Source organism: Crocodylus porosus, unplaced genomic scaffold (assembly GCF_001723895.1).
Source record: "Crocodylus porosus isolate Cpor-Errol unplaced genomic scaffold, CroPor_comp1, whole genome shotgun sequence".
Classification (NCBI taxonomy): Eukaryota; Metazoa; Chordata; order Crocodylia; family Crocodylidae; genus Crocodylus; species Crocodylus porosus.
The window spans coordinates 33513613-33538452 of record NW_017728906.1 but is presented as its reverse complement, the minus strand read 5'-3'; the positions used below and the strand labels follow the sequence as shown (position 1 = coordinate 33538452).

The following is a 24840-nucleotide window of genomic DNA, read 5'->3' as shown; positions in this document are numbered from 1 at the left end:
CTTCCCCTGGGGTGCCTTGGTAAACAGATGCTCCCCTAGGCCCTGATGTACGCCCCTAATATACTTATAGGCTGCCACCAAGTCCCTTCTAAGCCTTCTCTTCTCCAGGCTGAACAGTCCCATGTCTTTCAGCCTATCCTCATATGACCTGACCTGCTCTCCAGCCCTCCTTTGCACTGTCTCAAGCTTCTCCACATACTTCCTGGAGGGCAGTGCCCAGGACTGGACACAGTACTCTAGCTGCAGTCTCACCAAGACCAAGTAGAGCGAGAGGATGACCTCCTTAGTCTTGCTTGAGATACATCAGTAGATGCATGCCAGTGTTTTGTTCACTCTGCCAGCTATGGCATTACATTGGCAGCTCATGTTCATTCTGTGGTCTATCACAACCCCCAGGTCTCTTTCAATTGTGGTACTGGCAAGTGTAGCACCACAAAACCTGTAAGTGTATTGTAGATTATTTCTCCATATTAAACATCATCAGGTTTTGATCTGCCCACCTAGCAAGCCTGCTCAGCTCAGCCTGTATCCCCAGCCTGTCTTCAAGCATAGCAGCCCTTGACTGGGAGTCTTGATCTGCTGATGCCTGGCCACATGGACTATTTAAGGCATGATGGAAAAGCCAGCCACAGCTCTTGCACAATCTTTTTTTCCAATGTATTCCTGGGGTTTGAAAGAGCCACCTGGATACCATATGAAGAACTGCTGCAGTACAGAAGAAAGCCCCCCACAAATCACACACCGCTGGTTAGGACATATCACCCCTCCCTCAAACCTGTACAGAAAATCCTCAAACAATTGCAACCCATACTAGAAAAGAGACCCTACTCGTAAAAAGATCTTCCCAGAGTCACCCATCCTAGCCTTCAAACAAGCACCGAACCTCACTAACCTCATCACCAGAAGCAAACTTCCTCAAGCCCAGAACACACCAAATGGATCCAGACCATGCCATAACAAGAAATGCAAAACCTGTCAACACATCTCCACCACCCCCACAACTACTACACCCCACAGAGCCATCAGCATTCCCAGATCTTACAGCTGCACCTCCAGAAATGTAATCTCTCATCCAATGCACCAAATGCCCTGATGGAAAATATGTAGGAGACACCAAACAACAACTGCACACCAGAATGAATGCATACCAGAAATCTATCAAAGACAGGAATACCCAATTACCTGTGGGGGCACATTTCTCACAAGAAAACCAGTCTCTCCAATCTCTCAGTCCTAATCCTCAAAGGAAACTTACAAGACACTTCCCAGAGACGAGCCTATGAACTCATCAACCTCCTGGACACTAAAAATCATGGACTAAATATAGCCATTGGATTTATGACATTATAACCTGCCTGACATCTGACTCCCTAGGTCTCTCCCCCCCCCCTCTCTCACCCACTGACTCCTCAATCTACATTTTTACTGACTACCTGTCTTGTATGCATACCAGACCAGCCTCCGGCTTCTTTACTTTTCATTCCGTCCAGAAAGAGCACACCCCAACTGCAGAAACTTCCTTAGCCTGACAAAGGGTTTTTTTAACCCAAAAGCTTGCTTAATAACTGTTTTCCAACTATTTAAGTTGGTCTAATAAAAGATATCAGATTCACGCAAAGAACCTTGTCTGCAACGTATTCCTTGCTTTTATCATGCCATTAACATATGGCTAGGTTACTATTTGAGATGTCCTAAGTATAACATTTCCCAGGGCCTTAAACACAGCAATTCATTGGAAGAAAGGGAAAAAAAAGCCAGTGTGAACTCAAAAACCTCATACACTTAAAGCTGTACCTAAAATCTTAGGGTCTCAAGGGGACAGAAAACAGACATCTTAATTTCTCTACTCCTCTACAGTCTCTGGAACAGACCAAGTAAACATCTTATTTCATTTCCATTTTCATTGTATTTGTACAATCCCCACCTTGTTCTAGACATGGACCATAGATGAAGCCTTCCATTTGTCAGAAAGTATAACAAATCCTCTCTCCATATCCAGGGCCTCATTTGGAAACCATTTCAGTCATTTTCCATCTATTTCAACTACACCACCATAAGCCCTTAAGTGGCCTGTAAGGCTTAACCTACAATAGGCAAGCACCAGTGTCACTGTAGCAAAATGTAAGATGTTGCTTAGACTGAATTCTGGCATTTTTATCTAGTGATCGGTGTAATAATTCTCACAGACACTTGTAGAAATTCAAGTTGGCTGACAGGGCTACTCAACCTATCTAACAAGGCAACTTACATTCTGTAAGGTGTGATTTGACTGAAACAATACTTCTGACCAACATTAAAGTTGCACTTTGATACAATACCAAAACACAGCCATAGTCCAATATGTTGCAAGCAACAGCATAGTTGATACAATGAAGACTATAGGATTAGAAGGGACCTTCTGGGTTATTAAGATCAGACCCCTGTTTTCACAAGCAATACAAGGTTCTCTGAAAACCACCATTTCAAACTTTCGTGTGCAACTACAAAACACAAAACCAGAAATATCATGACAAACCAAGAGACAAGGGCACTGTCAGTGCACAGGCACTACAATGACAGGGCAATTAACATATACTCAAAGAAGTACAGGAGAAGTTCTGTACCGTGAGGCATAGTCCAAAGACACTACAGTTCTCATCAGTGCCCTAGGAAGGGCAAAAAAAACCTTCCCGACCGCAGATTTGGTAATCATTATGGCTCTGAATAAGAGAACAAGACTACAAGCCAGAAGAAGACTTGGTTTAAGAACAATGATGAGTAACTATTCAAGCCAGTTAAACAAACAAAAAACCCTAACCTCAGCTGTGGCCAAATATCCCACTTTTCAGAAGGCAGAACACACCTCAGAAGCTACCTTCCCCCACGCACTCCCCGCCCCGCCAAGTGGAAAAAGTCCTTTCTGGCCCAATAGGTAATAAGCAAAATCCCTGAAGAATGGGATTACCAAAAACCTACCAATATTATAAAAGGGCTTCTTTACACCTAAACATGTGGATTACAAATATTTCCATGCATTGCATACATACACTAATTGCCAAACAAGCCATGCACTGACTCTTGAATAAAAAAATCTCCTATCTTATCATAGTGCACCTTCCATAAAATTTACAAAGTTCAATCTTAAATAGATTTTGGTTTCTCCCCATTACTTTGATCAAAAAAGCTGGAAGATGATCCCTCTGGTAGAATTCTATTTTCCAGTCAAAATGTATTGATGGCCAGAGTGTACCCATCTGATCTTGTAGTGAGGTAGTTTTCCAACCCAAAAAGCTCTTCTCCCTTTGTAACATTCACCTTGAATATATGTGTAAAAATAACAATAATCCTATCCCTGTTAAGGTAAACAAGGCAGACTTTTTTAACACATTACAAAAAAAAGTCTCCATTCCCTTCACTACCATATTTTGTTGGATACTACATGCCACCGAATAAGACACATACCTTGTTTTTGAGAAGGCAGAATGGAGAAAGATTTTTCCCCAGAGTCATAGCTGCATAGAGGAGAGAGGGTTAGCCTAGTCTTCAACCAACTCATGCTCCACTTTCTGTATAACTAAAGCTTACTCCCTAGCTGTTCCTGAAGACTGGTTTCCATGGGTGGATCTATGATTCTGAAACGATCTAAAGCAGTGACATACAATATTCTGGCCCCACAGGCCAACTGAGTGGCATGAGGTTGATTCAGGGGTCAGAACCCACAAAGGGTCAGTGCATGGGGCCAGGTGCTGGCACTGTCTGGTGTATAGGGCCAAGTTATCTGGTCCAAAGATTTAGCAGCTGGAAAGCAGCTACCGCTCCCCTGCTGCTAAATTTCCAGACATTCGGAGAGTTCTGTGGGCCACATGACATGGCTACACAGACAGGATTTTACCCATAGGCTGGGGGTTGAGCATCTTTGAGCTAAAATGTCTGCAAAACAGACAGACCAGGAGCACCTAGTGAACAACAAAACTGCCCTAAAAAAAAAAAAATCTTAGCTGGATTAGTGGACCATCAAGACCATTAAAAAAGGAGAGATGATCAATTGTTGATACTTGTAGAGTGAAGAAGTGAGCCGATATGTGAAATAACTCCTTCAGATGCCTAAACAGTGATAGCACAGCTGCTGTACTGTACAGGAGGAATCAAAACAGGATGTTTCCATATCTAGGCAGAAAGTCAGCTTCCCCACATAATAAACAAATCCCATGGGGGGGGGGGGGAGGTGAGTTTTGTAGGCAAGAAAATACAATATCTTTGTTGTACCCATTCCAGCCTAAATTCATGGGGAGTTTTTTCTGTTATTAGTTTGGGTTTTTTTCCCCCAAATATCAGCAACCAGACCTGAACACAGTATTCTAAATGTGGTCTTGTATTGACACAGGAACTAGTACCCTCCCTATCCATATTGATTACGCCCTGCCTAATAAGCCACAGGTTTGCATCTTTTTTGCAGTTACACTACACCGACAACTCCTCTAGTTGATGAATACACCCAAGTGCTACTTGGTCATCTTTGGCCTATAATACCAAGAAGAACCAAAAAGAACTTTGGTCCCCAAGTGCGTGACTTTACAAACTGTTAAACTGTATTAAACCAGAAGATTTAGATAATCTTGTAGCATGGAGTATTAGAAATAAAATAATCTGATTGTCTTCATTGTCTATAGCCTTTCAAATTGCATGAGCATGTATCTATCTAGTTTCTGTGCTAAATCACTGATAACTATATTAAATAAGGTCAATTCCCAGCAGAAAGCCACCAGTTATTGTTTTCCAGTCAGGAAACTCACTTTTCTCCATAATCCACTGTAGACTCCCTTTGAGCCAACTCCCTGTTCACCAGATGATCTTCTGAGATCCCTTCCAGCCCTTTACAATCTATGAATCTATAAACTGCAGAAATGCACATTTTATATTTCCAATTTTCCAGATAGGATGGATGCTCTTCTTGTTAGATGCTTCTCTAGCAAAATATTTTCTCCTTTCAAGTTTAAGTATCAACACAGATAGTAAAGTAAGAAACAAGGAAGAAAAAAAAGCTACAGGACTGCAAAATGTTCATGGAAAAAGTTGAGCATCGCACAGGAAAAGTTGAGCATCGCACAGGAAAACATTTACCACAATAGAAAGATAAACCTCAGTTTAGAGAACTAGACACAAAGAACAAAATGAAGAATGTCTTAGCATTATCTTGTATCTGAGAAGCAAGAGTCCCTCCAAGCACAGACTTTATTTAACTAATTTGTTAGAAAAGGGTCTTCAGTAAGTTGGAGCCCAGAACATGATCAGACAACTTGCCTTCCTAATGCATATAAAGGAGCCATGCAATCTATCATATGTGTATCACAAAGTTTTTCAGAAGAGATGAAGGTTATTATATTTTAAGAATATCCTCCATGTGTTTGAAAACTATCCTTTCCTTTAAAAATGGATATATCTGGGGACCACAGCCAGCTCAACAGTAATCATGTAAAAAGTGGCTAGTTAGCAGACAGTGTAATGAGAACCCCTCCCTCTGTCACTAAGAGGGCTTAATTAGATAAAGAACCAGGGATCAGGCAGCTGATGAAGAAACTGGCTACATTTGGCACCAAGGGAAGAGAGACAGAAGTGCCAATCAGGTGGCTGGAAGGGCGCTGGGCTGAGGAATATAAATCCAGTCCCTGAGCAGAAGGGGCAGTCCGGCCCTGCAGGAAAAGAAGTTCCTGCCTAAGGTGGCCACAGGACATGGTCTAACAGATGCCCAAGTTGTCCGAGAGCTGCAAGGGAAAAGCCAAGGGGAACTCATAGCTTGCAGCAAAGTACTAACCCAGGGCTGGGAAGGATTTTTGTTACATAGCTGTTGTGCTTGCATTTATGTTTTGGTTGGATTGAGCACAGGACTGGGTTAGGGCTATAGGGGTGGAGGCAGCCACCGGCAGGGAGGCTTGAGTGCACTCCCCTGCAACTGAGCAACAGAAATCAGGCCCCAAGACAGAAACTATTAAAAGTACAAGCGGACCCCAAGATAGGAGTGACTGCCATCAGGGCAAAGCCAAACTCTGGAGGCTAAGCAAGGAGTTTGGCTGGAAAAGAGGAGGGGCTAAGGCTGAGGAAGCCAAAACGCTGACAACACTCCCCCCTCCCCCCAAAACCTACAGGAGTATTCCCTTAAAACGAGGAAGCACAGCAAGAGGGCATAAGCCCCAGGTGGGGCTGGCCTGCCTGAACAGATCAGACTACCCAGGAGGTGAAAACTGGCCTTGAGAACCCCTCCCCACCAACATCAAAACTCTTGGCAGGCAAGACGGGAGGCAAAGTGGGACTGGGAAAGTGCCAGCGAGTGGGGAGGACCCCTATGGGTCTTGCACAGAGCACATACAATTTGCTACTTTTAATCCACCCCTGAGAAAAAGAGGGTGTGATTTTCTGGTGATGTAAGCTTCAGTGAGATTTAAGTTCTTCTGCTTTGTGAAAGTCTTAGATGCCGTTCTTCAATATCTGTGAATGAGCAAAGAATAAAGGGCAACCAAATTAACCACCAGCACTGACCATTCTATTTCACCATTTTAAAAAAAGAGAACTCAAAAAAAGCTAGTAAAATTAAAAAAAAAAAAAAGAACTCATACTGTCCTTTGAAAAACAAAAAAGGATGAAAGCTAGCATTTTTATTTCAAAACTAATGCTCAAGTTAGGAGCTCCACAAGTTAGACAGCTCATAGTCTGTAAGAAAAATCAAAGCGTTATTGCAAAATGAATGCACAGCCAAATAAAAACATAAAACTCTATACCAAGTGATGCAGCAAAATGCACCAGATAAGAAGAAATAAACTGTAGAGACTATCTGTTGTCATACCATTACAGTGCCTAAAAAAATCCTTCTAGGACACACAGTCTGAACACTGCAAGTTGAATCTAGTAAAGTAACGTAGTGCAAAAAAACTCTTATTAAAATTATATGAAACTTTCACAATTTTCTAGTTAGACAATGGAAGACAATTAGCATCTTCACTATTGTGATGTCACAAACAGTGACTTGAGGTTTATTTATTTTGCCAAAAAGCCAGTTTATTTAACAGGGAAAGCATTTTCACTCCTAACTACCATCCCTGCAAGCTTATCAAAGTCAAGGGTTGTTTGTTTCTTGGTCACCAGAAGCAAGCAGTCCTGCAAGATAAATTATGACTCACTGACATCTGTGCAACCCTAGTGCATTCAGTGAATCTGTATAAGTGTAATTTGAACTTGGTAAACATCTCTACTGAGGATACCCAAGAACGCATAGTATTTTAACTGTGCTGGCACCACAGTACTAATAGAAGTAAAAGGGATAATAATCTCATTTTTTTCCTAACTACAGTACACAGATATTGCTAAATACACACAACTGAAAGATCTAAATAAAAGGCGTCTTTTTAACCCAAATAGTTTTTAGACAATAAAAATCTGACAAAAGTGTGACTTTGATGTAGGTTTTTATAAACAAAACTAATCGATTAACACAATTAAAACATTTCTGATTATGATGCAAGCTAGAATTTATGATGCTTTAATTAAAGCAAAAACAAAGAAGAGAAAAACAGAATAGCCACAGTCGAGAGAGAAACCTATGGATAAAGATGAAACCAAGTCATTTGCTCTTTATTTGCAATTCTCATTGCAAGAGGGTATTGCTAGATTGCAAAATTGGGTCTACACAAGTGTGGTTGCCAGTATTATAACACCAGTACAGTATGCTAACAAAGCACTCCAAGTGTGGCACACCTAATTTCAGTCACTACTCTCACTGCAAAACAGAAAATAGATGCACAGAAACACAGCTCTGCCATTATAACCAGTGGCCATACTATGTGTTTTTGCTTGCATAGATGTGTGGTCAGAGATTACACCTCATCATACTCTCGATGACATACTTCTGTCCACAGAAGAGTTGGCCCACTTCTCCACTTATACCTCTGAAGTGCAAAACAGGCATCCCATGTCTCTCCTGTGCAAAGCAGTATTACATATAAGAAGTTCCTCTACATACATTCCATGGCCAGTTCCTCAAATCAGCAGGGAAGAAACATCACTAAACACCAATTAAAGTGCAATAAAACTTATGTATACATACAACCACCAGAGTAATTCAAAAACTTCCCAAACTCTAAAAGGAGGTGGACAACCAATGCATATGCATCAAAATCTTAAAAACAGCTTTCTTTTCCTTAGCATTATTGTACATGCAGCTTAGAAGAAGAAAATTATATACAATTTATAACATTTTTCATATTCCAGGTCAAATTAGCCAAATCAGTTCTGAATCCTCTCAACTGAGCAACACTCAATCATTCAAGCACCGTAAGTATCCTCCAGCTTGGAGCTTCAAATACTCCCAAATCCATTAGTGGGCATCCTACAAGTAGGCCCAAGCCCAGAGGCTTGGGGTTCAGATGGCCCCCTGAGTCTCACCTTCCCTTAACCAAAGGCCACATGAGCAAGCTAGGGAGGAGACTTCCATTTCCATAAAGTCAGCATGTAGCCAAGATCCTCCCACAGAAAGCCGGAAAGCTTATTATGGGACTCTCAAAGGGTGTCCTGTCCACCCTCCACTACAACTGCCATTTAAATCCATCTTGGTTTGCATAATAGACTAGTGCAGCAACAAACTACATGTAATCTTAGCCCACAAGTGGCTGCTTAGAAAATATAGAAACAGTGTGTTAGAACTCCAAAAAGAAAGAAACATACTAGCAGTAGGATAACCACATAAGAATATGTACTTGAGACACTTATGGAGAGGTAGGCAGATGGATAAAACAGACACCTGCAGAGAATAAAGAAATAAGTAGTAATGTAGGACATGGTTTTCAATGCTTTTAAATACAGGCATACCTCGGAGATATTGCGGGTTCGGTTCCAGTCCACCGCAATAAAGCGAGTCACACGAATTTTTTGTTTCCCAGTGCATATAAAAGTTATGTTTACACTATATTGTAGTCTATTAAGTGTGCAATAGCATTATGTCTAAAATGTACATACTTTAATTAAAAAAATACTTTATTGCTAAAAAGGCTAACCATCATGGAAAAACGGAGCCAATAGACTTGCTCGATGCAGGGTTGCCACAAACCTTCAATTTGTAAAAAACGCAATATCTGCGAAGCACAATAAAGCGAAGCGCAATAAAATGAGGTATGCCTGTACAGATGAAATCAGAGCAGGGGTGCAATTATCAGAGCAATTATTTGGGCCTGGGGGCCACATAGAAAGTTGCAGGATGGAGCGCAGTGAGTGGGGAGTGGCAAAATAGGAAGTGGTGTTTGGGAATCAGATGGGCAGGATCACAGGACAGTGACAATGCAGGACCAGGGCAGAGCTGTCATTTGCAGCCTGCACACCAACCCCACCGTGATGAGCACAGGTTCTGTAGGCAGAGGCATGCAGGGAGCAGATTACAGCTCTGCCCCAGCCCTGGCCCCATGCTGTCACCACCATAACATCAAAGGGTATTTAGGAAAACCAAGCTATAAAGAGCTTCAGCAACACAGACACCTTGAACAGATTTACATCTTAAGGTGGGACAGACGATTAGGTTTTGGCAAATGCATTTGAAAGTGGTTGTACACCTGCTTTCCAAATCCCCATTCCATGCAAGACTTAGCTTTTACAAAATGAGAGCTGCTGACCAACCACATTACAACTATGAAAAAAAAATCACGATCACCAAGACACATGGATCTTCAGTCACAAGTAAATCTTTTTAACTGGCATTTAAAAACAAATATGACTGACTTCCTTCCTGAAGGCTTTTGGCTGTTCTAGATAGTCATAAGGACTGTTCATTCTTGACTTAATAAGAAAATATAAAAGTCCTTCATCACTTTCATAGGGAGTTTACACGTGAATTGTATCATTTCATCCTTAAAAAGGGCACAAGGTAAATCAAAGAACATTTTGAAGCAGCACACTCAAAAACATCACAACTTTGTCAAAAGGATCTTCCCTGCATAAAAATCTTGAGCTCACTAGTATAAGGCATCTCAAATATTTATCTGGAGCACTGTGTCCAGTTTTGGGCTCTCCACTACAGAAAGGGTGTGGACAAGCTGTAGAGAGTCCTGTGGAGGGCAACAAAAATAGCTAAGGGACTGGGGCACATGACTTCTGCAGAGAGGCTGAAGAAACTGGGCTTATTTACTCTGCAGAAGGGGGATTTAAGACTGAGGGGGGATTTAATAGCAGCCTTCAACTACCTGAAGGGTGGTTCCAAAGAGGATGGAGCTAGACTGTTCTCAGTGGTGGCAGATGACAGAACAAGGAGGAATGGCCTCAAACTAGCAAACAAGCAAGGGAAGTTTAAGTTGGGTATTAGAAGAAACTGTCTGTCTCACTAGGAGGGTGGTGAAGCACTGGAACAGGTTACCCAGAGAGGTAATGGAGTCTCTCCAACCCTGGAGGTTTTTAAGGACCAGCTATTAAAAGCCTTGCCTGGAATGATCTAGTTGGGGATGGTCCTGCTTTGAGCAGGGGGTGGACTAGATCTCCTGAGGTCCCTTCCAACCCTAATTTTCTATGATTCAGCAGCAGTGTGTTAGCACCCTGTGGTGAAGGATGCAAATACTGGTGGCAGTGAAGCCAAAAACCTGAACCTGACAAGAACGTGCAGAAACTAACTTATTTTCACATATCTGATAGGACAGGGTAAACACTAAATGAAGTTTTTTGCCCTAAAGCAAGACCCAGACAAGCAGGAAGGTTTGCACATCATATTTTAAAGAGTGTTTTTGCTTTTTTCAAAGCAGCAAAACCCATCTACCCAAGTCTCCCTGCCACAGTTCCAAGGAAACTGAAACAACCTAATTTTAATCAATCACCAATTTCATGACTCAGTTTTCTTATGAGCTAGATGATAGGTAGAAATATACTGGCCTAGAATAGAAAACAGTGGCCTGCTATACCGATATAATAAGACTTGTTATATTTTACCTGGCTCTCAAATATTCCACAACTGCATAATCTGTCATGAATGCCACCACTTCATTAAGTGTTGTGTTCCAGAACCCCAGCTCATCCAGGTTCTAGCCCGCAATGACTGCAAAGATGCCTCTCTCTGAAAACACGAATAGGGAATCAAAATTCATGCAATGACAACTCTGCAGACAACCTGAAACAGGCAAGAAATGCAAATGCCACATATGTACGTGTGAAACTTGAAAAGCAACAACTTAAATATCAATATTTCTTACAGTTACATTACCATTTCTAATACATACAACATCATCTCCAACCTTGCCCAACTGCTTGCATTTTTGAGCTTCTTGGAAAAAAAAAAACAAAAAAAACCAAAACCAGATATGCTCCCATACAAAAAGCTCTGATTACCAGAAAGGCTGTGGAGAAGTTTAAATTAGACTATCAAGAGAAACAAAAACTCTTTACTGACTATAATTCAATTTGGTGAGATGAATATTAAAAGCCAGCCCCCCCCCCCCCCCCCCAGTCCAGCAAAGCAGCACAAAACTTCAAAAACACTGCACCAGTGTTTCAAAACAGTGGAATCTTGTCAGAAAATGTAGGAACAGGTTATTCTAAGGATTGGGAAGTTTACTTTTATACAGCTTATGAATTCTGTTTGCTAGTATGTTGTTTATGCTCTCTCAGCTGTATTTCACTGCATTTTTGCATTATACCTTCTGTGCCAAGAATGGAGTAGCAATTGGGTGTCTAGCCCTGATTAAGGCAGTTGTTAAGGAACACCAACCACTGAATAACACGGCTCTGACACAGCAGTAGTATAATATACATTAGGCAAAAACAGTTTTCTCCAGTGTGCAGCAAAAAAGGGGGAGAATTAGAGGGCTGGACCATCAAAAGAAGGAACGAAGTGTCAGCACTGACTTAAGATACAGAGTCTAGGAGCCTGAAAGAGACAGGGACAGAGGCTAGGACCTGGAGAGGGTTTTTTGACTGTCAAACCAACTGAAGGTGGAGAGAGCTTGCTGGAGAGAATTCATTACTAGAAGAGACAGATTAATAAATAAATATCAGTCAAAGGAACAAGATCCAAGGGACCTGTACACTTGAAGATCCCCCAAAACACACACAGCTTTCCAAGCAGAGAGGACACAGAGGTTCTGCGCAGGTTCCAGAACAGATAGCTAAGCCAATGCTTTCTCCAGGACTAATGTGCATATTTAATGAGTTACTTTGCACAGTTCCAAAGATTTTAGCGTCAACAGTTACCTTGTCCCCAAGTGGTTAAATGGCAAATCACCTGATAACATGGAATGCTAGAAAGAGTACATGAAAGGAGAATTGAGGCTATACTGTAGGGTCCTACTTCCTAGAAAGGGTACAAAGCAGAGCATCTATAACATGGAAGTAATCTTAGCAAGCTGAAAGAGTGCATCTACCCAGATTCACAAGAGCTTAGAAGCATACAGATCTAGTGTCTGGACCTAGCAGTACAACATATATTTGGTAATACCAACTCCAACAGATGGCATCTGTTTTCACTAATATGAGATTGGGTCTCATGATCTTTTCTTTGTAGCACCTGTGAAAACAGGGCTCCTGTTCAAGCAGAAGCTTCATGTTTAGCCAGGTGGTAAAAAAAAAAAAAAGCTACTGCAGAGTCTACATCAGTTATGAAGTTTTGCCACTAACCAGCACAGTCTACAAACTACCAAGCATTTCCTGCAAAACACTGCTCTCCCTTCCCTCCTCAACTTTCCTGTTCTTCATTGCTTGAGGAACATAGTAACAACTGTCCATATCAATCTGGACATCAGTCCTTTGACATATTCACCATAATCCTCACCTCATGAACACCTGCGTATACAAAATGTTCATAAGGAGGAAAAAGCAAACATGGGTGCAAAATCCCTTCAACTGTGTCCATAATTCAACTATGATTGAAAGCTAAGCTTTGCAGTGACTTTAAGATGTTCAGGCCCAATTTCAGTTACTGCTTTCTGCAAGTTGGCAAACAAAGTGGAAGTTTACCAGTTGGCTAGATTGGAGCACATGGTTTGTAACCATTAATTGACTGTAACCTTACTGAAGAGGTATCCAGGAATTCCTGGGAACAGAACAATCTTTTATATCTTGTCAGATTTTTAAAATTCTTAACAATGAAGGAAACAGGATAGCCATAAGAAAGTTAACAGACTATGAATCAAGAAATCTGGGTGCTATTCCTGGCAGTGATACTGATTTGTTGTGCAATCTTAAGCAAGTCAGATCACCTCCCTTGATTTCTTCATCTATACAGTGTGACTAATAATACTTTAAAAAAAAGAAAAAAAAAGATTTGAAACATACGGATGAAAAGCCCTGTAAAAATTAATGTTAAAACATTATGGCTACTCAGCAGCTAAGAAAAAAAGTTAGCAGTGACTTGTAAATTCTAGGTGTCCCTTCCCCCAACTCCCTCTCCTTTTATGGATACAAAGTTATACTACGGATGAATGCTTGCAGCAGTTAATAGCTGCTGATTCATTATGTTATGCTGACACGGCATGAATAAGCATTTTACTATTTTTTGTTCATCTTTAAAACAAAAACAGTTTTCAAAGGACCCAGAATCACTGCTTTAAGAAAGTTTGTAAGCCTTTTGTTCATAATATTTTTCCTTCCCAACAATGGCATTATTTTACTTTCCCTCCACATAAATAGAGCAAAAGAAACAACAGCACATGCCATTTAAAATATAAACCATATTCTTCAAGTCATTAGCATCAGTACCTAGCACTTTTCTAATAATGTTTATACTTTGTTAACTATTTATTGGGTCTCATCCCTATGGCAGGAGTCTACTTATGGGATTTGGAGCTTTGTCAAAGAGGGAGGCAACAAAATGAAGAGTTAGCAGGATTTAGCATTAACCGCCAACCCCCCCCCCAAAATTGGATGAAAAAGAAAAATTACAAGATTTTAAAAATAAATTGAGGTTTTTAAACCTTAATGACTCCTCTACAAAGGTATAATGGGATCTAATGCACAACCCACACAACTGTGCCTCCTGCCATGCCACACATGTGGGAACACTAATCAGAGCCCATCACACCTTACTGCTAGTGCAGTGGGGGCCTGATCCCAGGATCTCTCTGCACCAGCAAGAAGCAAGCTCCCATGACTGGGAGCCCTCTTGGCTGACAGGACTCGGATCGAGGGGGTGCCCCATGCATCCCGGCATCTGGGAAACTGCAGCAGCTGCAACCTCCTAGCTGCAGGGGTGTGGAACACTGCTGAGGCTGAGAAACTGCAGTCTCCCAGCTGTGGGGAGGGGGAGGGGGGGGGGGGCCCTGAGCAGCTGGGAGCCCCAGGCTCAAGGGATGCAGATGAATGCCTCAGATGAGGAGGCTTCAGGCCACACATTCAATTAATGACACAATAGGAAGCAGCTACAAAGCTACACATATTTTGTGGACTTTTTTTTTTAATCATGCCATTAATTGACTGAGTGCGAGGCTGGGTGACCACTTAAGGCATAATTAGCTGGATCATCACACCTCAAGTATAAATGTGTAGATGGGGCCTAAGTGTTTGGCTTTTCCAGCTTTTCTCAAGCCTTGAGGGTTTAAAGATAAAATTAGCACCCTATGTAATCACAATACTCCAAAAGCTACAATTTTAAATGGCACCACCAAAGACTATAAGGTTATATGAAGCCTTAAGAGTTAGCAACATCAAGGAATGGCATTTACACTTTAACACAAACTATAGGAAAGTAATGTAGATCAAAGTTACAAAAAATATTCCTATTATTTAGTCAAACTCATCCATAACTTTAAGGATGGTTAATTCATGCGATACAAAGCATTGTTTGGGGCAGGGCCAGTAAGCCCACATAGGATTTTGGCTGTTTAATTTTTTTACATTTTCTAAGATGCAGTAGGGGATTTGGGATTCCCCATTCTCTACCCTCCATCTCTCAACCTTAGCAATACCCAGAAGAAAGCCTTGTGAAGAGTGGGCACTTACTCCAGGTACAATTTGTTTGAAGAAAAAAAGTTACAAAAACCAGTGCTGCTGTTCTAAAGAGGACTGTTAGACCATAAAATGTCAATTTAGGATAACAAGTAACTGATGTAACATGACTTAAGGCCATGCGGCCCAGTTCATGCATTTAACATGAGGCTGGATCTTCTTACCCCCTAACTTCTTATAGCTGTAATTATTTTACATCAACAGGGCATCTGTCCTAGATGAGGGAAAGCTCAGAATACCATATTAAGGCTTATGAATATTTGAAGATTAAAAATAAAAGATTATTTTAAACAGAGGTAAAGCTAGAAAACGTATTTGAGAATTGTTTGAGCTTGCTGTCAACTCTTGTCTGTTTTAAGACACAAATTCCTTAGTACTTGTCTCAATACTTAAGTTATGCAAATTTCATCCCTTTTAAAAAAGTTTTTGTATATTTTAGACTGAATTTCACAACATAAATTACTCTGGTCTAATATTTGGGTGCTTTCTGTACGATATTTATTATAAACAAGAAATTAATAATATGTTTGAGCACGATACATTAAGTTTCCACTTAGTTTCAGAGTTGGTATGGTCAGAAGGGACCTGAGCAGATCATCAAGTCTGACCCCCTGCCATGGGCAGGAAAGAATGCCGGGGTCAAACGACCCTGGCTAGGTGATTATCTAGCCTCCTTTTGAAGACACCCAGGGAAGAAGCGAGCACCATTTTCCTCGGAAGTTGGTTCCAGATCCTAGCAGCCCTGACTGTGAAGTAGCGCCTCCTGATATCTAGCCTGAACCTACTCAAAGTCAGCTTATGGCGGTTATTCCTTGCAACTCCCAGTAGTGCTCAGGGGAACAGTGACTCTCCCATTGCCTGCTGGTTCCCCTTGGCAAGTTTGTAGGTGGCCACAAAATCCCTCCCCTCAGCCTTCTCTTGTGTAGGCTGAACAGGTTCAGGTCCTGTAATCTCTCCACGTAGGGCCTACCCTGCTGCCCCCGATCATGTGAGTGGCCCTCCTCTGGACCCTCTCGATGCTATCCACATGCCTCCTGAAGTGTGGCGCCCAGAACTGGACGCAGTACTCCAACTGTGGCCTGACCAGTGCCACATGGAGGTTAACCTTCCTGACTGCGTCCCCACGTGGACAGCCCATGTTCATTTTGGAGTCGCTACTGATTCCAAGATCCTTTTCTGCCTCTGTGCTGGTGTGTGGGCAGAGGGGGGGAGTGACGCATGGGGGGGACCCAACCTTGACTCCAGCGGCTTCTGCCCCAGAGTCAGAGCCAGGAGCCCTACACCCCCAGACAGTGGCTCCAGCCCCTGTGGGCCTGCGTGGAGTGGCTGGGTGCATCTGTGGATGCATGACAAGGTGTGGTTAGCCTTACTGACTGTGTCCCCACATTGGTAGCCCACATTCATTTTGGAATCAATAGCGACTGCAAGATCCTTTTCTGCCTCTGTGCTGACAAGAAGGGAGTTCCCCAGTCTGTAGGTATGCTGCTGGTTTTTCCTCCCTAGGTACAATACCTTGCACTTGACCATACTGAGGCAAGAATCATTCCTAAAGGATTTAACAGAGGCAGCTACATTGGAAAAGCAGATTTAAAATATATTGTAATGCAAGTTCGATAAATAAAAACCATAAGAACACTGTTCTTGATATTCCTCAATGTCTGCAACATCCCAGAAAACAAAACAAATATAATTTTAGAAGTAAAAGTTGAAGGTATAAGAGCCACTTCTACCAGGACAAAAAGGCATAACTTTATTTGACCAGAATTTACAGCACGTAAGAGAAAAAGGGAGTCCTTTCATTTAAAGGCACTGCTATTAAAGAGACCCAAGTTCAATTTGCAATTCTACTACATAGAGACTTTCTGTGTGATCTGAGACAAGTCACTTAAGTTCTCTGTACCTAGGTTTCCTGTTTGCAATATAATAGATACTTTATAAATGCTTCAAGGAAAAATCCTTAACAGTTGAGAAGTGCAGAGGTATTTATCTGGCTGGCTACATTCATCACAGATAAACACACAGTTGACTCTCACTTCTAGCCATGCTCTTCATGAAAGCAGGAAGATTATATGAATTCCCAACCTAGTCACTAAAAATGTTAAATAACAAATACCTGTGCATGCCTGTATATGAATACAAGGTATCATCCAAACTTCCTAATTTTACCTTTATGTTTTTAAAGTGTTGCCAGGTGTTTTGCTTCTGTCTTTCTTTTCAGTGCTAGTTTATCTATATTTTACCTGAACTCATTTGCCTACGATCTCTTGGCCACATAGATAAGAAACATGTGTCTTTCTTTTCAGTGCTATTTTATATTATAGAGATTTCATCCAATAGAGAGAGAGATTTCATAAAACATAAAATAGCACTGAAAAAAAGAAAGCTATATATATCTTTTGTCTATGTTGCCAAGAGACAACAGGCAACCGAGTTCAGATAAATGGGGATGTAAAGTACATTACCTGAAGAAAGAAATTATATCCACTCAAAGATATGAGCCAATAAGCTATCATGAAGAATCAATACCCAAATCCAAAAAAATCTCTAACCCATCTTGAAGGGCAAAAATTATAGCTTTCAACTATGTTCATTTAATAAGAATAAAAAAACCTGTTAACACTCATTAAGATACAGGCTGATCGTGACTGTGGTGACAAGTTTTTACTTCTGTTGCTCTTCTGAAGTTTGGGTGTCTCTTCACTAGGGAAAAAGGCATGCTTTTAATTCATGGAAGCCAAGATAACAGAAGCCCTAGTGAAGTGAAACAGAGCAGTTCACAGCCTTAACATAAATTAGCAGATAAAACTTTCTAAGAAGCAGCTGGGAGTATAACTCAACCTCCTAACTTACGAGCTGCCTACCTTTTCCTAGAACATTACTTCACCTTAGCAAACCAAATAAAAATGAGCATTTTCCTTACTGAAGACGAGCCCTTTGCGTTACGCAAGTGAGAAAAGCCACAATGCAGAAACACAGCTTGCTACGTACTTAACTATGTGAGATATGCTGCACGATTTACAGCAACAATAAGCCAAGTCATCCTACTTTTTCCCAGTAAACTGTGGGGAGAACTTACCTTCACTTTCTTCAGATAAGAGGCATAAGGCATAATTGTAAGGAGACACCCAAGGAGCAAAAACACTGGTGTAGATAAAACCCACTGCCACCTGAGCTGCATTAGCCTGAAGCACTTCTCAGGCTAGGTCTTTTACATCAAGGTGCCTGCTGTCCTATAGAGTTGAAAGGGGAGGTACTAACATATCTTGAGATAACACCGCAATGAACAAAAGCCCTAAGAAAACATCAACCTGCCCTAAATAAAAAAAAAAAAAAGTTAAGAAATGGTTTACAGCTGCTTAGAATTGTTAGTTTTTCTACAACAGCTAAGAAGTCTGCCTGTACAAACTCTTTTGGGCCCTTTGTACCTCCCAGCATGTTAGAAAAGCTTGGCTAGAGTGTACTAATAAATTCATAAGGGATTAGGTTGAACAAAAGTTAAAATACCTTAAAATAATAAGAAATCGACATTGTTTCTAAATATCAACCACAATGTTGGTTTTTTAAGATAAGCAAACAGATTTACTGACTAAAACCCTAACCCCACAAACATTCACACACTAAACAGTCTGAACAAGCTCTTCAGAGTTACTCACACTTGCCAAATGATGCAAGGTCTAGAAATTAAAGTATGTTTCAAGATAGCATTACCGCTAAACCAAGCAAGCCCACAGAGACATAAAAAGCTATCTGAAATACCCTTAGCTGGCTTAAATCCACTAACCAAGGTCAATTTTTAGTGGGGGGGGGACAAAACTCTGAAATATGATTTTAAAGTTAAAGAATAAATATTATAGTATTACTTCACTCTTGGACAAGTACCATGTATCATAACTGCAGTTCCCCCACACCACTGCACTTATGGTCTGATCCAGTGACTGTCAGTTCTTAAGTCCATCCTGCCAAAGATCCCGTCACAAATAAAACATGATCTACCCAATGCATCCCCTTGGCAAATTCATTTTAAACCTTTGACCTCTACTCCCATCCCTGTTTTGTTATAATTTATCCCAAGCAATCAGCTGCCACTTTCCCTGTTGCCTCCCTCTCTGAGGGGGGCTTAGTTTCATGTGGTGGACATTCCTCCCAAAAACCCCTGAAGTGGCAAATAGGCCTGTCACACATTCAGCATGCTCTGCTCCATATCCCTCCCCCCCCACCCATGCACTCATTTGAAACTTTGGACCACACTCCTGTCTACCTAGTGGCCTTCCTTTTTAAGGGAGGCTTATGTTTCCTGGTGGGCACTGGCCTGCATTCCTTAGGCAACAAATAGGCCTGTCGCACATCCAGTGTGCTCTGCCCTGTGCCCCCCCAATGCACTAGTCTTGAACTTTTGACCTCCACCCCCATTCCTGTTTTGTTATCATTTGTCCCAAGAAATCAGTGACATGCTCCTACTGGCCAGTGGGGCTTATAGTTTTATTTGGTGGCCCAAGGTCCACAATTCCCCAGTAGCATGTCAAAAGGCCTCTCTCACATCTGGTGTGCTCTCCTCAGTGCCCTCCCTTGTGCACTTGTTTTGAACCTTCAACCTCTGCTCCTGTCCCTGTTATGTTTTTAGTTGTTCCCACGGAATGCATTGTTGCTTTCAAAGTGGCCTCCCTTTATAAGAGAGGCTTTTAGTTTCTTGTAGTGGGTACTGGCCCACAGTTCCTTTAAGGTAACAAATAGGCCTGTGTCACACACCCAGGGTGATCTCCTTGGGATCCCCCCTCAGTGCACTCATTTTGAACTTATGACCCTCACTCCCATCCCTGTTTTGGCTTTCAGTTATCCCAAATAATCAGTGATATGCCCATAGTGGCCCCCATCACCAAAGGGGGCAAATCCCTACTGCAACACAGCTCTAGTTGGTGGGCTTTGACCCACATCACATTACTGCATATCAAAAGGCCATGTCACATGGGCAGAAAGCAGAGGCTGGAAGGGAGAGAGAACAGAGTATGACCAGTGCTTTTCCTCTCTCACTTGCAGCCTCCAACATTCAGGGTCTAGAAAAAGTTTTGGTTCAGAGGCTGTGCTCCTCACTTCCATACTGAATTGCCACTGATGCCCCTTTCAACCAAGAATTTTATAGAATCGTAGAAAAATGAGGGCTGGAAGGGACCTCAGGTGCTCATCTAATCCAACCCCCTGTTCTGTGCAGGACTGTCCCTAAGTCTCTCATCTCAATCCAGTCTTTGTCTAGCCAGGTCTTAAAAGCCTCCAAGGAGGCAGAGTCTACCACCTCTCTCGTAACCTATCCCAGTGTTTTCCTACCTTCCTGGGGAGTAAGTTTTTCCTCCTATTTAACCACAATATCCCATACTGCAATCCTATTTTGAATCTGGCTACAGTATCAGCTCCTGATGGTGAGGCGCTCCAAACTCAAATGAAGCTCTGCATGAAGGAGGCGAGGAGTTTACACTCGAATGATGCACTATGTGGAGAACTTCCTTCCACTAATTTAAAATGGACCACCCCGTTTCTCTTAGGACTCCACACTCCCCAAAGTCCTCTGCATCCCCAAACCTCCACTGGATCTCAGAATCAAGTTGCAGCAGAGGAAGTTTAAGCTACATCTTAGGAAAAACTTCCTCTGGAGGAGAGTAGTCAAGCACTGGAACAGAGAGGTGGTGCACTCTCCATCCTTGGAGGTTTTTAAGGCCTGGCTCAACAAAGCCTGGGCTGGGATAATTTAGTTGGGGTCGGTCCTGCTGTGAGCAGGGGGTTGCACTAAGTCAGCAGTTCTCAACCTATTTTATACCAGGACCCATTTGTAGTCAGAGGTCAGTCCCAACTTAAAGCAGAAAACAGCCCCAGGTCCTGCTGATGCCCCTCACTCCCGACCTGCTGCCCCTCAACCCAAGCGCCAACCACCCTGCATGTGGAGGGATGTGTAGGGATCAGGGGCTCCAAGCAGTCTCTCACAAGCTGGAGCTCTGCCAGCCTGTAAGGGAAAAAAACCATGGTTTCCCACATTTTTCTCCATTAAAGGAGAATCTGTTTTTAAAGTTTATTTATTATCCTTTCATATATTCTTGCCACCCACTTTTGGGTGGTGACCACAGGATGAGAACCACTGGGGGACCTCCTAAGGTCCCTTCCAGCCTCATTTTCTAGGATTGTTTCCCAAAGACTTATTCAATGCCTGGATCCAAAACAAAGCCAAGGGGCAAGCCTGCAGGTGGGCAGCCCCACTCTCTCCCCCAGCCGATTCCCAGCTGCACCCAGATGCTCCCAATGCACATGCCCAGGTGAAGCTGCTCCACACCCTGACCCCAAAGCACACCCCCACCCCCTCGTGGCTCCTGTAGTCTAGAGACACTCCCTTTACGGGGGGGGTCCCACACAGGCGCCCCCAGGCGGGGAGGACGGGGACCTGAGACAGGCTAAAGCTTCGGAGCTGGGAGGAGGGACGGCACCACGTGACACCGTCCCCCTGCGGGCCCCCGAATGGTACTGGCCAGGCGGCGCCCACCCGCGAGCCCCCGCATGGTACTGACCAGGCGGCGCGCGCCCCTCCCACCGGGTAGCGCGCATCGCCAGGGCCCGGCCGTGCTTACCTCGCTGCCGGCAGCCGTTGCTGTCCCCGCGGCCCGCCACAAGCCTGAGCTCTTCTTCCTCGTCCAGCGTCAGCCCCAGCTTGGCCGTCCTCGCAGTCCAGGCTGCGGCCCGACTGCGGGGAGAGCGGTCAGGTGACTCCCCACAACAGGACCAACCAGCCCGCCCCCAAACAGCGCCGCCACCGTTTACCCCGCCCCCGCCGCCCGCTGATTGGGCGTCGCCATCTTGAGTGACGTGCTGAGTCCTACAGCCCGCCGCCGCGCATGCGCGTTCCGATTCACACGCTGTTGGGAGGGTGGGATGGGGGACAGACCCCGCTCCCCGCTCCCCGCCCCCCTCCCACCAGCCTGAGAGGGGCGGGGCCTGGTCTTAGTGGAGGAGCTGCTAGCAAAAGCTGACGTGCTGTGCTCGTGCTGGGGTGCTGCCCTGGCACCCTTCGCCTGCCCCCAGCAGCCGTCCGCTGAGGCTGGCGTAAAGCGCCCTTGACATGAGACACCGAGGCCGTGTTGCCAGGGTTATGATAATGACCATTTCTGTCCAGTCATTTCAACCCGGGTATGATGTTTGAGCAGTGTTTAAAGCAGAGGATAATTTGGAGGCAGCTAATTGATGCAGCATATTCAAAACCCACCTCACTCTCAGTGAAGCTTTAGCTGATTTTTGGACTTTTTTTTTTGGAAAATGTTTCATATTCCAAGTCAAATGAGCTGAATCAGTTTCGAATCCTCTCAACTGAGCAACACTCAATTGTTCAAATACCATACCTGGTGTACAACCAGCAAGCATTAGATACTCCCAACTCCACTGGCGGGCATCCCATGTGCAGGCCCAATCCTGGAGGCTTGGGGTTCAGATGCCCCTGCGTCACACTTGCCCTTAACAAAAGGCCACAGGAGCAAGTTAGGGAGGAGTCCACCATTTCCACAAAGTTGGCGTATAGCCAAGATCCTCCCATGGGAAAATTATACGCCTCAGTGGGTGTCCTGTCTACAATTCATTGGACAGGGATGCACCCTCCCCTATGCAATGCCATTTTCAGATGTGCTATCAGCATTTCTTATGACTGCTTTGCTCAGAATAAAGAAGAGTTTAAACTTTGATGACCCAGTTCTCGCTCACTCACTGAAGAGTTACACTGAGCAATATAAAGTAAATAAGAAAATTATTTTCATACTTTTTCAATGTACAATAGTTTTTCAGCAAATATAATAATTTTGAGCTTCCAATATTATAATTTTATTATAATTTTATATTTAAGACCTGGCTATGCTGCATTGAAGAAGCAGGAATACTGGTGTGGATGCAGTCCCACCCACTGCCACTTGAGTGGCTGTATTAGAGTCCTAGAGTTAGGGGGGTGTTATTTACTTACTGAGGTATCTTGAGTTAACAAGTGGAATGAACAGCAGCCCTAATAAGTCATCCACCTGCTCTAGCATTTTTAAAAAAAAAGAATAAAAACAGTTTATACAGCTGCTGAGAATCTTTAATTTTTCTACTACAGCTAGAAACCTGCCTGCACCAACCCTACAAATGCAGTGCATGACACAGCATCTTGGTTCCTGAACCTGAGTGAAAAATGGTGGTGATTGTTAAGAAGAGTAACAGTGGTGCAAAGAAACAGATAATAGTACATCTCCATCATTAGGGAGATGTACTAATGTACATAATGTACTAATTATGCTTTGTTTTGAATGACAAGATTCCCATCATGGCCTGTGAATGCAGAATTATACCCCAATTTTTGCTTCTTTCTGTCCAGCCTTCCTTTTTTTGCCGTTGCTTGTAACTTTCTCATATTGCTTTCACACAGGAGAATGTCTGTTCCTGGTCTCAGGCCTACTCTGGGTTATTTGGGGAAGATGTGACCAAAATCTTGTCCATCGTGTTAATGTTAGCTGTGGGTGAGGAGGTGGGGGGAGTCCCCCCTGTTTTCAGGGTAAAATGATTGTACCGGGCATAACTGAAAGAAACAGCTGAAAGTAGAGACTTGAGACTAAGCATTATTGAAGGAAAAAAAATACTGACATTTGAAGGAGCATAGTTCACTATTTTTATAATTATGATATTTATAAGGAAATGTTCTAAAGATTTTTTTCTGAAGACAGTGTTAGCTGAATACCTGCTCCTAAAAGTCATAGGCCTTTTACTTTCCAGTCAGGACTCCTAAAGCTAAGTTTTAAGGAGATCCTGTGCCATAGCGGGATTAGTAATTGGTTCATTCTACCTGCATGCAGTGGGGTGGATAGCATTTATACACCAAGCTACCCATTTTTTTTTAAATTGCAAATGACAGAGGGCCTCAATTCATGGCTACTTATCAGTTGTTATCATATCAGCTTCACTGAAATCTGATGAATTCTCCTGGATTTTCCTAATGCTTATCTAGTTTGTTGCCTTAAACTATTTGGTTGTAATCTGAGTGTTCTTTAACAGAGAAGATAATTATTCAGACATTATTTCTTGTTGTTTGAGGAAGATTTAGGCTGTCTATTTTTGTAAGGTCGCCTCATATCTTTCCCCCATGTCCTTATTTAGGCTCCACCATTTCTACCCGGAGTGGCACAAGGAAGCACAGATAAGGCACAGTTGCAACCACAGGGCATGTTTGGTTTGACATTTCTGCATAGTTCACTATATGATCTCTACTTTGTCTGGGAGGTTTCACTCCTGATTTTTCTATTGTACACATGGATGGAAAAAGCTTCAAAAACAGGTTTGATTATTGTATAATGCAAGGCTTCCTTCAAAGCTACTGATTTACTAGTGAAAGGGGGACAGTGTCTCAGGTGGAGTATGTTTTTCTCTATTGTTAAGTATCATACCAGGAACATCAATTTTATCCATCTTCCCAAATACTGCTCCTTCCATTTTGCTATTATAACACAACTAGTATTCTTAAAAGAGCTTAAATGTTTTGTGGTCTGTAAAATGGGTTCATACGGCTGAATAAGAGTCACTTATTGTAACTAAGAATATTACAGCATAGATTGAAGTAGATGAACCTTGTTTGCTTAGGTTAGCTTTGCAAAAGTAGGATTGGGTTGCACAGTTTTCTCCTCAAAGAGCCTATGGTATAAAGGAGCATACAGATATAAGCTGCTCGTGTCCTACTCCAAGAATTGGGGGATATATTTCTCTCATTCAAAAATGTGCTGCAAAATAAAGATAAGGACAGTTTCAAGTATGTCACTGGATGAGGGAATCAGGATTCAGAGGTATTTATTGACTTAAATTCAGTCCCTTAATTTGATAGCTGTGGAATTTTGTCTATATAATTATTGTCTTTATCTCTTATAG

At 42.6% G+C, this 24840-nt stretch overlaps 1 protein-coding gene across 3 annotated transcripts in view; it reads right to left on the bottom strand.

The window, feature by feature from the left end:
- BACH1 (BTB domain and CNC homolog 1) overlaps positions 1–21712 on the bottom strand; it is a 57698-nt gene extending 35986 nt beyond the window's left edge. Inside the window, exons 1-2 of one of the 3 annotated variants that reach the window (XM_019528795.1) lie at positions 21540–21712; positions 10930–11053 (exon numbers count right to left, since the gene is read on the bottom strand). The gene's annotated coding sequence lies outside the window, so the exon portion shown is untranslated. The remainder of the gene's footprint in view (positions 1–10929; positions 11054–21539) is intronic. The other 2 variants (XM_019528791.1, XM_019528794.1) reach the window with 2 other exon arrangements.
- Between the last annotated feature and the right edge of the window lie 3128 nt (positions 21713–24840).